The sequence below is a fragment of the Pipra filicauda genome, unplaced genomic scaffold (genome assembly GCF_003945595.2).
Source record: "Pipra filicauda isolate LSUMZ 115617 unplaced genomic scaffold, ASM394559v2 scaffold182_size1470994_pilon, whole genome shotgun sequence".
NCBI lineage: Eukaryota > Metazoa > Chordata > Aves > Passeriformes > Pipridae > Pipra > Pipra filicauda.
Window position 1 is genome coordinate 1,410,461 of NW_024104290.1, and position 13,434 is coordinate 1,423,894.

The 13,434-nt window shown below is 51.9% G+C and overlaps 1 protein-coding gene across 1 annotated transcript in view; it reads right to left on the reverse strand.

The window, feature by feature from the left end:
• Positions 1-11,992, reverse strand: part of GRIK4 (glutamate ionotropic receptor kainate type subunit 4) — a 183,795-nt gene extending 171,803 nt beyond the window's left edge. Inside the window, 1 exon segment of the mRNA XM_039379999.1 lies at positions 10,766-11,992. The gene's annotated coding sequence lies outside the window, so the exon portion shown is untranslated.
• Positions 11,993-13,434: the final 1,442 nt, after the last annotated feature.

Here is a 13,434-nt window from a genome sequence, read left to right on the forward strand (position 1 = left end):
GAGGGCCCGAGCCAAGGTCTGCAGCCCACAAATTCCATCTGTATAACTGCATTTTGGAGCGTTTCATCCATCCCCAGCAGCTTGGAAATGGTGGGTTTCTAGTCCTGACATATGCACTAATGCACAGCCACAACCATCATCTCCCTCGTTCTTGGGAATCCCTTCCAAAAATTGCCACTCCAAGGAGGAGCAGGTGAGGGGTAAGTGTTCCCATCTAGCACATGTGACAGCTCTAAAAGCTGCGTTTGTGCAAGCAAATGGAGCAGAGCAGCTGCACTGTATTAACCCCAGGGAGAGTTTGGTGACTGGGAATCTGCTCAATAAACAGCCAAGGAGAAAACTGCTCCGAGTTATAAGTTCAGAGCAGCATTTCCAGCTCCTGGAGCATCATCCCACTTTAATGTGCCACATTCCAGGAGCACAGGCTTTCCAGTAGGATGCCCCTCACCAAAAAAAAACCAAAACCATGAAGTCAAGCAGAACAACTCAAACCACTGCAATTCCCAGCAGGATGAGCCCTGCAGGCAACACAAACTCCATCAATGACCTCGGCTCGGGGCTGGGAAGAACGATTTGATCGTTCAGCCCGTGATTTCTGATATATTGCTAAAAATCTGGGATCCCCAGCAAGGCAATCTCCACCTCCATTTCATCACCAGCAAGTTTCTAATCCTCGTTTCAAGTTCAAAGCTGCGCATTGGCAAAACCCAAAGAGACAAAATGACTGGAACTCCTCTATTTTTACCACCACACCTTTATTAAGTCATTTTCCTGTTCCTGAAAGGCACCTCTTGATGTGAACTTGTGCTGCCCTTTCCACTTTTGTAACAGCTGCAATAAATCCTGCAGGATTCTCCTCCTGACGTGATGATATTCCCACAGACCAAGGAGCCACGGAGCAAATTCTTATACAATATGATAATAGACTTGGTCTCCAAAGGATAAGCATGTCAAGATACAGAAAATCGCTTTTTTCTTACCGATGCAATAAAGATGTGATTGAAAATGTCGTGTTCTGGGTCTATGAGCAATATTCTCATAACTCATCATCTAAAGCAAATTGTTCTATCATTTGTACAAGTTAGAAGATATTCCAAGTCAGACAAGCTGAAAGCAGAAGTTTAAACATATTCAGCATGGCAGAAGGAATATTAATTTCTCTCCTCCCTATATAAATGTTAAATCTCAGTTCTCTCACCTCGGGTTAATTAATCTTTCTGAAGTGCTCAAAGCCCACCAAACACACACCAGGAAGATCTTTCAGCCCAGGAAAGCCCACCACAAATCTTGCAGCTTTCACTGCAAAACCTGGCAGAGGAGAAATAACTGAATATGCAAAACTGCGCCGTGTTAATGCCACAAAGTCTCATTCTTTGAGGGGGGGAAAAGTGCAATTACTCTGGACACAGAGGTGGATGCAGAAGAGGGGCATGGTTTGGTGCAGGATGTGCTGCCAGCCCCTCCTCTGGGTCACAGGAGGGCTCTAGCACAAGGTAGGACCAGTTACCAGCCACCAGCACGACCTGCCCGTGATTACCTGATTGCTGAGCCATTTACACAACAGACACCATTAAAGGAGAAAGGCTTTGGCTTTTCTTCCCCCACCTCCATTCCCATAAAACACTATTCACTCCCATAATTGGACCCTCGGCAACAAAGAACCTCTAATGAACCAAGCAATTTCTGGGGGAAATCAGGACCCTAAATCCAGGCAGGCAACAGCTCTTGGACCGAGTTCAAACACGTCCCCTGCTTCAACTCTCATCTAGGGCCACTTAAAAACCCTGAAGTATTAAAGCATTAAAGGTACTTGGGAGAGAACAAGGATGGTGTGCAGGCTGAGCTCGCTCCAAAGAGGAGGAGGAGATGCTAATTGTACAGCTGGTAAAAGGGAAACACTGGGGGGAAAAAAAATGAACAGCCAAGACAGTTTAACTGGTGCAAGAGCAGCTCTGCTGTTTAATCAGGGGTAAGGTGTCTGCCGGAGTGGAGAAGAACAGATCACACCAAGGCAGTGACAGGCAATCAATGAACACTCAATTAACACTTACAATATTACTAACTTAAGCAAAACGTGGTTTTGCACGTGGAAATCTCTCCCCACTACTGATACAGCACTAATTTCATTTTTACTCAGCACGCCAGCATCAAGCATTGAAAGACAAACAGAAATTCAGGTGCCACCATCAGAAAGGAAACATCCTTCACTTCTGCCGAGGGGGGGTGGAGACAAGGCAAGGCTGTGGGATGGTGGCTACACAGCCTCCTTGCCCAGATCCCTTGTGGAATGTGGTTTGTTCCAAGCTGCATTTTCCTGCCACTGCTCCTTTCCCACTCCTGCCTTTCCCTCTGCAGCTTTAAGGTTGGTGAGGAGCTGAGGATGAGGTGAGAGGGACCCCCCCACACATGCCCTGTGCCCTAATTAACGTGCCAGCCACCCACTGAGGGGTAATGATGCCTCTTCATCTTCCTCCCTGGCTTTGCTGAAGGTGTCTCAGGTGGGGGCAGAAGGGGTTTGTGGTGCAGCATCCCTGGTTTCTGTGCAGAAGCCTTGGAGTGTCTCATGGGAAAGCAGAAGGAAGGTGGGTCTGGTGAAAGCAGAATCCCTTCAGCCACTTTAGGCATGTCCAAAAGGCTCTTCCTGCCCTATCAGCAGTGGGAAGAGGGGATTCTTTAACTGGCCAAGACCTAGACATGGGCTTGGCTGACAGCAACCCAACCTTCTAAACTACAGCCTCAAACCCTGCAGGGTTTTGCATCCCTGCACCAAAAAAAAAAAAAAAAAAAAAGAAACACTCATGGCATAACTGATATATTTGAAGGGCAATAATGACCATTTTGCAAATCTTGTTTTAGCTGTGGCTGGCTCATGCTGAGTGTTTTCCCCACACCAAACCTGCAGTTGACCTAAGAGAACACGGCAAGATGTATCATTTCAATTTAAAACCAGCAAATGTACCAAGCCCTGGGTAATTTGCTCCTGTGCTTAAATAAAAAGCTCTACAAAAATAAGACATGCCTTTTCCTTGTCTGAATTTATCTGAGCAGCCAGCCACAGAACCACGTCCTGCCTTCATACCTCTGGCCAGCAGAAGCCTCTTCCCCTGGCTAAGTACTTACAGGCAATAATCAAATCACTCCTTTAGTTAAAAGGAACGGATTGAGCTTCAGTCTCTCTCTCCCCAGCCTGTTTTACAGCCCTCACATCACCCCCGTAGCTCTGCCCTTATCTCTCTCCAGTTTGCCAACATCATTTTTAAGGTATAGATACCAGGACTGCACACAATGCTCTTCCTGCTTGTGTTCATTATTCCTTTGCTTAGACAGCCCGAGATAGCATTAACACTCCTGAGAATTCACAACACAGCACCAAGACCAGCTAGTTATTGATAAGATAACAAAATTAAGCTCCAGCTTCTCACCTTGATGTGGCGACTCCCAAGGGGTCCCTCTCTCCAAGTGTGGGTTTCCCTCCCTGCTCTGTTGCTCTGGATTAGTAAATTATCACACCCCAACCAAGCTGTCTGGGCACTTTTCCACGATAAACCAGGATAATTGACTGAACCTCCCAGCCTGTCTCAACCCCTCAGCGTGGGAGCACAGGAGGTGTTGGCTCAGAGGACTCATGGGGGGCTGGTTGTGCTGCAGACACCCCAAAACCAGAGCCTGGGCCACCATCCACCAGGGAACTTGTTGCTGTGGGGATCCCAGGCAGGGCCAGGGGAGTCCTGGCAGGTCCCAGCAGCTTTACTGCAGCAAAGCCAAACAAGCTCCATCCCTCAAATCCCAGAATAAATCTCCCAGCCCAGGACTCCAGCGCTGCCATCAGAGCATTTCCTACAGCTCAGGGCATACCCCAGATCCTCCTGCCCAACACATGCTCCTGCCTCTCCAACACCAACAGGACAAGGACTTGGGGGGCTTGGGAGCCAGGAAAGGTGGATTCTGGCTGGGGTTTGGGTGCATTTTGGGTTGCAGACTCCCAGCCCTGGCATCCGATGCCGGATGGAAACTGCAAACTCATCCCGGGACCTGGACCCAGGGCTTTGCTCCCAGCAGCTTTCTCTCTCTCTCCCTCTCCTTTCTCTCCCCCTGTCCCCAGCCCTACCAGTTGGAAGCTGATATGTCTGGATTTTTCACCCACAGTCAGAAAAAAGATTTGTCATAGAAAATGTGTGAGCACTGACATCTTAAGACAAAAAAAGACGCAGATTTCTCGACTGTTCACAGCACATTATGGAAATACATTCTCAGGGACTATTAAATATGGGGATTATTGACTAGATGAGCAGAAGCTCAATGGACTAGCTTGCAAATATGTCTTTAGACAATTCTTAAAATGCAGATTAATTATCTAACAGACCAGAATATTTTTTTTTCTACAGACTTCCTAATGATCTGTTGCATAAACAAACATCCAGACAGTTTTGTTTGCATTTGTGTTGACTGTGATGTTCTTCAATAACTAAATAGTGACTGAGGAGACTTAAATCTTATTTAACACCCAGCAGGAACAGAACAAAAGGCACGTCAGTCCAAATCACTCAAAGACATGTCTCCTGAAAGACCCTTGGGAGGTCCAACTATCAAAAGACCCTGTTTCCCAAACACAAAGCTCCTGATACACCACAGAGCATTAAGTTCTTTATGTGTTCATGCCATTAGGCTCCACTAAAGCAACTACAACATTGATGTCCATCATTTAACCACCAGTATCCCCTTTGAAAACAAACAAGGAATATTATATTACAAGGGTATTTTTCAGGGCTCTCTGCAGATTCAGGAAAATATCCATGCTGGAATTACACGTGGAAGAACTGTACAGCAAGAGGTTAAAAAGCTGGGGGAATCACTGCACTGAGCTCACCTCCTGATTCCTTCCAGCCTTTTCAGTCAGAATTGAAAATTCCCATCTCGATTTTCCATTTGCCATCGATATAATATCGAGCCCAGCAGTCATTTCCTCACTAAAGGTAATTAAGAAGTTATTTGTCAACTGTGCTTTCAGCTTCCGACCACTCAATTCCTTTATGCCTTTTCTGATAGGTTGAGATGCTCTTGGATATCAAAACCAATGCAAAGCAAGTGTGAAACATTATTATTCCAGCTTCACACCCACTTTCCCTCGGTGTGAACAATAATGCAAACTGCAAGACAGTGATGAATTGGACCTGGAGAGGACCAGATGCTCTGTGAGCATTAGCACAGGCTCTGCCCCAAACGTTTTTCAGTCTTAAAAAGAGATGTGATGCCCTGCTCTCAGAGCTGCCCGTGCACACACACAGTCCTTTAACACCAGATGTTACCAGATCACACACGAGGTGGAGTGAAAAATGGGAAATAAGCACAGAGCAAACAAGAAAACAGCAAGGGCAAACAGCCAGCGTGGGTAGAGTAATATGTATTTTGACAAGCCTTTTTTTGAGGGGTGAAAAATAGCAGTTTTGGCACATGTTTGCAGATCAGCACTGGTTTCAATGAACTAGGGTTTGCAGGCAGGCTCTGCCCCTGGCTCAGTCACTTGACCCAAAACAAGCCACATTTAGAGCAACTCCATCAGACGCAGCAATTTGCTGCTTCATCACAGCCTACAAAGAGAAAGCACGGGGCTGCTGCCCAGCAGGAATCCCACTACACACCCAAACATCAGTGGCAACAAGCCTTGCAGTCCCTCTGCCTCTGAGCAGGGCCACGGAGCCATCAAATAAACCCTTCAGCATCCAAATGTGACGCCTTCCTTCAGCAAAACATCAGCTTCTGTCACTGCACCACAAACCCCGTGGTTTTCAGCAGAAAGTTCGTGAAGAGGTTAGGGCTGGACAAAACCTTGCAGGGGCTTTTAGCAGCTCATCCCCTCCCCAGGAGGCCCAGACTGTCTTTGCTCTCAGACTCAGGAAGGGGAGAGAAGGTGCAGAGCCACTGCCAGGGAGCAAGAGCTGATTTTCTGCTGACCCAGCTGAGGTGTGATCACCCAGCTCATCGGGCTGAGATCTTAAGGACATAAAACTGCTCCTGGAAGAGCCAGGGAAGAACCCACAGAGCCTCCCAAGGGGGACCAACGCAGGGAACTGGTGTCACACAGCACAGGGAGAGCTGTTCCCCCACCAGTCACCCTCCTCCCCCCCAACACACACATTGAAACAGTCCCAAAAAGGTAAAAAAAAAAAAAAAAAATCAAGCAAAAACCTGCTTTTTAAAAATAGCGAGATCTACAAGGAGGTGAGCACATGCCTGAGTGGGTGGGAAATTAGTATTATTATTATGACTTTGTGCTCACAGGGTCTGAGACCTCAGATGACTTGTTTGTGCCCGGGATGAATTTTTGCAGACTCATTATAAACCCTTGAAAAGCGGGGTTTGTAAGGTCAAAGAAGAACTTCCATTAACTGTAGCCCAGCCAGGGATTGCCAGTATAATCTATTTCTCCCATTTATGAATATTCAATAAGGCCAAGAGGAAGCTCCTCTGCTTTATTTCCACATCGTTGTGCTGACGCTGAGCTAACCAAATAAACAAACTGAAGGGAGGGTGGGGAGGAACAGAGAGGCTCAGGGAAAAAAAAAATAAAAATAAAACAAAACCACAAATGGCTGGCTCTCTCCCTCATGAAGGATGCAAATAAATTCTGCAGACTTTGAAGTCAGGAGATCTCAGCAGAGATGAAAATCCCCCTGGGCTGGATGGCTCACCAGGGGCTGGGCTCGGGCGTTTTTTGGGTATTGTGTTACAGAGCTGCTTCCATGCCAAGGATGGGCAGGATAAACATTGGTACCTTGACACCTGACTGAGACCTGGCTCAGGGATTTGCAATCAAGCAGAAGCAGAATCCTCTGGGCTCTGTAATCCCCCCTCCAGGCACTGTGAGACCACAGACTCATCAGACACTTCACAACAACACTCCCTCTCGAGCACTGGGAACATTCCCCAGCCTCTGGGTTGGAGGCACTGCTGGATCCGTGGAGATGGACAGCTCACAGCTCTGCTCCTTCATCCCTGGCAAATCACTAACACCCCATCTGTCATCCATCCCCTGGAAAATCCAGAAACAGGTCCCACCAGGAGGAGCTCAGCAGGACTCAGCAAAGTTCCCTCTGTTCATTCCAAAGCAGCCAGTCCAGGGGATGCTGGCACAGCCTGAATCCACAGCCCCTGCTCCAACAGCAAATCCCTGCTCCAGCAGCAAATCCCTGACCTGAGAGGCTTTGGGAAGAGCAGCCTGTCCCTGCAGACACCTCTCCCCACAGAGCCCCCGAGGTGGAGGGCACTGTTGGCCACCTCACAGCATCTCCTGTGGCTCCCCATCACCTACAGCTCATCCACACAGCCCCAGGAACCTCCTCACCTGCACACACAAACCACACCATCTCCTCCTGGCCCTACATGTCCTCCTGGTAGAATCCCCCCCAGGTCCCATTATCAGGGAAGGATTCACTCAGGGTTTTCTTCTGGTAGTTCTGGAGCCCGAGTTACACCAACTGCTGCTCCCAAACCACTGGCACACTCACAGCCAGCAGCCTTCTCTTCTAATTCTCACAAAAGCAAACCCTTTCTGTTGGCACATTGGCTCTCCCTAACCCAGCTCTGATCCATTTCCACCTCCAAATCATTAAAGATAATAAATAAGCCCAGCCTCAGCGTGAGGAACCTTCACATAATCACCTATCTCCCCTCCGATCAGCACTCGACCATTACACTTCTATTTTCTGCAGCTTAACTAGGAAAGCCAGCACTGAACTCTGCCCCTTATCCCACAGCTATTTATTGCCCACGTTCTGCTATTTATTTCCCAAAATAGTCCCTTTTGGGTGGATTTAATGAAAAATCCAAATAAATTAGGTCCGTTGGAACATGTTGAGCTCCTGTTTTCTCAGCCTTCCAAGCAGCACTAGGAAGGAAGGCTTCCCTACTGGGCACCCATCCTCTGCACGTAAGCTGAGGTGATTTGACCTCAAGCTTAGACCCATCCAAGTATTTGAGTGATAATTAGGCCCTCCCAGCAGGCACCCAGAAGCAAAACTCACCTGCCTGACATCCCAGCTCTTCCTCAGGTCTGATTTCTGGAAAGGCAGCTCGTGGCAAAATTCCTGCTGTATCCATCAGCCCCCTCTGCCCACTGGGGTTCCTGCCTTGCTAACTGCCCATCAAGGGGGGAGAGTCCTCCCCTTCACACCTGCTGCTCATTTGCACCTGATTTACCTCAGACCAACGGTCCCCAGATCTCCTGATTCCCAACACCTGATTCCCAACACCTCTGTCCGTTTGTTCCTCTTGGAACAACTCAATCAGTGCTAATTCACTGCAGGTGGGGACTGCCAGCTCTGTCCTGCCCATCAGCCTCTCCCTGTGACCAGCATGGAAATGTTCTATCCATGGAAGCTGTCCCTGCCCATGGCAGGGGGTGGAAGGAGATGAGTTTTAAGGTGCCTTCCAACCCAAACCATTTTGTGATTCTATGATCTGGCCCTCACTACATTTTCCTCCACCTTCATCACCAGTAACTCCCACATCCACTGTACCACACCAAGTCTTCCACAGGCACCAGGACAAACATAAAAACCACAGTAATGTTAACTGTCCTTCCGAGCCACATCCCACAGAGCAGGTGAAAAGTTATCATGGGGACCCTTAAAACTGCTCCATTACCTCCTCACAGGTTTTACAACTCCTTTTCTCTCTCCAAGTCCCCCCTTTTTCTTGTCAGAGAAGCCATGGCAGGGTTAGTAGCTCCCCTGAGGGTACAGCCAGACAAACTGGAGCTCCCAGTCTCCTGAGCACAGGCACAGCTCTGCAGCATTCCCAGGGTCTCCTTTCTAAGCCAAGTTTTCCACTCCTGTACAAAGCTTTCTTCCTGGAGTTTCTCATACCCCACTGATTCCTCTGTGTCATCCCCTCAAGTCTCAGCAACCCCCTCCAAGCTGTTCTCATCTTGCTCAAGCCCCATTCCAGTGTTCCTCCTGTTCACACACACAGCAAGAGGTTCCTCATTTTAGCTCATTCCCCAGCCTTTATGTGCTGCCTTAGAAACCTCTTGCCCAGAAAACATTTCTGAGAAGACTTGCAGAACATTTGTCTTTCCTTGTGCCTGCCTGGAAGCACAAAAAAAAAAAAAAAACCAACAAAAAAAACCCCCACCAATTCAAACCTGACCCTAACAAGTGCTGCCCATGAAGAGCTCCCCTAAAAGACAGGGAGAATCAATACCCACACCTCAGGCACATCATCAGGCCTTTAAAAAGGGCAAGACATCGACTGCCTGCACATACTTAGTGCTGACAAAAACCAGAATAAAGCTCAAAGTACCTTAAAGAAGATGAAGTTTCTTGGAGGAGGGAGTTCTTCTCCACCAATATGGCCCAGCCATGTCTGATTTTGAGCAGGTATCTGCTCCTTCATCCCCTGTGTCACCCCTCCCTCCTCCTCCTCCCCCCTGCTTTTCTTCTTCTGACACCAAAGCCCATCCTTCCACCCACCAACCTGTGCAGGCTCAAACATCACCCAGTAAAAACACACAGCTCCTCCTCCAGACAAAGCAGCCCCAGGCCTCTCCTGGTCTCCTCTGTCCCTATTTCACATGGAAAACCAGCAGCTCTTCCCAAGAGAAAGAGGAGCCTAAACCCACATGGCCAAAGCAGCTCCCGTGGCTGAACACAGAGATCCTCCATCACAGTCAGATTCTCTCCCACCAGAACTCCTTCAATCAGCCAAGATTTAGCTGAGGATTTTCCCAGCTCCTGGCTGAGTTTTAAGTTCACTTTCTGCTTTTCCATCAAGCAAAGACATCAGTGTGAGCACACACAACACACGGGAGATGCAATTCCCTGGCACATTTAAGCTTTCAGAACAGACAGTCTGGAGGCAGCACTGCCCCTACCTGCTTTGCTGCTCCTTTGATGAGCTCCCTGAAGACCAGGTCCCTCAAATCATCCTCCGTTCTCCCCCAGATTGCTGAGTGCTCCTTGGCATCGAGGTGTCCAGGCCTTTGCCAGCCCACATGACTCCTTGGCTTATTTTCCTTGCACAGCTTGCAAAAGAAACCTCCAGCAAGAAACTTGCAGCAGCAGCAGCTCTGTCTCTGTGCCTGTCCCTCTCAGAACTGCAGGCAGCTGCTCCAACCCTCCCATTTATAACCAGCCTCGCACAGGTGATTCTTTTTAGGGAGATGTTCATGTCTTTACCCCAACTCTGGTCTGTCCTCACTCACAGCCCTTCATTTTGGGGGTTCACCTTCCTCAGGCCCCGTCTCCCCACCCCCAAGAGCAGAGGCACCATCCCCACAGGCGCCAGAGCACAAAGGGTTAAGAGAAATGGCCATTTAAAGGAAAAGAAAAGAGCATTCTCCTTCCCTGTGCTGACACACTCTCTGCTCAGCACAGCCTGTCAGCTCCCCCTTCCCCTCATCCCAGCTCCAGCTGTCTCATCCCAGGGTATGAATTCACATCAGGTATGGGGAAAGCACCACCTGCAAACCAGAACGAGCCACGCAGCAACTTTCCCAACTTCTGCCTTCGCTAATCAGGCCCAGCCCCGAAATGGAAACCGAGAGGGAAAGGTTCTGCCACTCGCCATCTATTTCTCTACCCAGATGGTTCCCTTCAAATACACAGCTTAATATACATAAATACTAAAGCAGACTTGCATCAAGACACGTTAAAAATGCCTTGGCACGGTGGGAGCCTCACTGCAGATGGCTCCTACCCCTGTGTGAAAGAAGACTAAAGCAAACCATGGCAGGAAAGCACCCGGCACAGTCACATCCACCTCCTACCTGTGAGCACACACGTCTGAGCACCCAGGAGCTGGTTGCTGGGTGCTGTCGGCTCCACGGGAGAGCCAGAGACTCCAGAGGGATGCTCCTCGCTCTCCGAACGCCGTAGGCTCCCGGCTCCCAGCGCAGGGAAAGCAGGGGGGGCTCTGCTCTGTGCTCGATGCAGCGGTCACATCCAGCCGGGATGTGGCTGCTGAGCGGCTTCCCGGAGAAAAGGCTGAGACAAAGGGCTGGTTCCTGCTGGGGGGGATCTCCCCTGGTGGTGGTGGGGGCTGCTGGAGCCCACCAGCGCTCCGTCAGAACGGCCGGGATGCGGCGGCTGAGCTGTCCCTCAGCATCCCCCGCCAGCGGGAGGTCCCCGGGGAGGCAGGGACAGCGCTGGAGCCTCCAGCCAGCAGCACCTCCCCGCAAAGGGGGAGCGGGAGGCGAAGCGAACCCCCGGCTTGTTCAGTTAACTCCCCCCGGGGTCGCAACCTTGAGGTCTCGACCCTGCGAAAGGAAAGAATCCAGCCTGATGGGCGACGAGCCGAGCGGCGCTCGCAGCATCGCTCACCTACGCAGAGCCCCGGCCCAGAGCCGCGGCTGTGCCAGAGTTCAGGCGTAAATCACACGGAATAAAGTTGGGCCTAGGAAGAGGTTTCTGCGTGGAGTTTTCCCCCCAGTGCCCGGGCTCAGCGCTGCTCGTTCGCTAAAGGAGTCAGGGCAGCGCCGACCCCGCACGTCTGCGCACACAACGAGCACCTCGCACATTCCGAAGGCAAATCATTCCCGAGCACAACTCCACCGACACGCGTTCCAGAACAATGAGCCCTTTTTCTTTCCGATCCAGAGCCCGAGAAAAATCTTGAGTTAGAGAGCGTTTTCCTCGCTGCCTGGCACGCAGGGCTGCGAGCACGGCAGCCCCCGGGGCCGCGGGGAGCATCCCTGCCAGCTGCCCACCGCATCCCGGGCATCGCTCCCGGCTGATCCACAGGAGTTGTAGCCACCCCCTCCCCGCGCCCCGCGAACTTCGGCTCCGCCGAAAAGCCGGAGCGTGGCATTTTTCAACTCTTGGTGCGCTAAAAACACCGCAAAGGGCTGGTCCCAAAGTCCTTCAGCGAGTGCAGGGGGCGGCCGGGGGGCACTCGCTGTGGGTCCGGAGGGGATGGATGTGACCGGGACGGGGCTGAACGTGGCCGGGGAGGGGGTGACTGTGGCCGGGGGGGCAGCGAGCGGCTGCGGCTCCGCGCTCCGAGCGCTCCCGGCCCCGCGGCTCCGCAGCGGCGGCTCCCGGGGGCCGGGGCGAGCATCCCGCGGGGGGACCCCCGGCCCCGCCACCCCGGGGGAGCGCTGCCCGCCGCCCGCCAGACCCTCCATCCCTGCCTCCCTCCGTCCATCCCTGCCTCCCTCCATCCCTGCCCGCTCGTACCTGGGCTGGGCTCTGCCCGCGGCTGCTCCGGCCCCGCTCCGGCAGCGGCGGCCGCGGGTCCCCGGCGGCGGGAGGGGGAACTGCAGGGGGCGGGGGGCGGCGGCCCGGGCACGGCGGGGACCCCCCCCAAAAACGGGCGGGGCGGCGAGGGAGGGATGGAGAGGGGCTACGGGGAGAGAAAGGGGCTGGGGAGGGAGGGGAGAGAGGGCAGGATGGAGGGATGCGGGGAGGGAAGGGATGGAGAGGGGCTACGGGGAGAGAGAGGGGCTGGGGAGGGAGGGGGGAGAGGGCAGGATGGAGGGATGCGGGGAGGGAAGGGATGGAGAGGGGCTACGGGGAGAGAGAGGGGCTGGGGAGGGAGGGGGGAGAGGGCAGGATGGAGGGATGCGGGGAGGGACAAGGAACTAAGGATGGAAGGAGGACAGGGCAGTATGGAGGGATGCAGGGAGGACAAAGGACTGAGCGTGGAAAGAGCACAGGGCAGGAAGGAGGGAGGGAGGGAGGGATGCAGGGAGGACAGAGGATAGAGAGGGAAGGAGGACAGGGCAGGATGGAGGGTCACAGGGAGGACAGGGGACTGAGCATGGAAAGAGGGCAGGACAGGATGGAGGGATACAGGGAGAGGTGGATGCAGGGGGGACAGGGAGCTAAGGATGGAAGGAGGACAGGGCAGGATGGAGGGATACAGCAAACAGAGCATGGAGGGAAGCAAGGAGCAGGAGAAGGGAGCTGGGAAGGAGGGCAGAATGGCAGGAGACTGAGGACAGAGGGAGGCCAGAAACTGGGCTGGAGGGAGCACAGGAAGATGGGATAGAGGGAGCACAGGAAGATGGGATGCAGGAGTCTGAGGAGGGAAGGCAGGGAGCAGTGGGGCACTGAACTATTGCTTCCAAAAATGACCAGTTTTCCTAAGGCCAAACTAAACACTCCCAGTTGGGATATTTGGGTTTGGGAAAGCTGTGCTTTCTCCCTCACATCCCAAGTCCTTAATTTGCTTTAGGACTCTCCAGGGCTCCACCTTTCCCTATATGTTCTCTCCCTCTGCAGTCCCTGAGAAGGACACACGGTGAGACACTTTTGCCCTCAGCTGCTAAAATCTTCATATCCAATATTAACCTGCTCCTTGTGCCCTGAACAGCAACGCAGGCTGGGAAAAAAACATCATCCAGCACTGGGAGACTGGCAGGAGTGGGACAACCAGAGCCATCCCAGGGTGTGAGGCTGAGAAATGCTGCACCAGCCAGAGCTGAGGTGTCCCTGT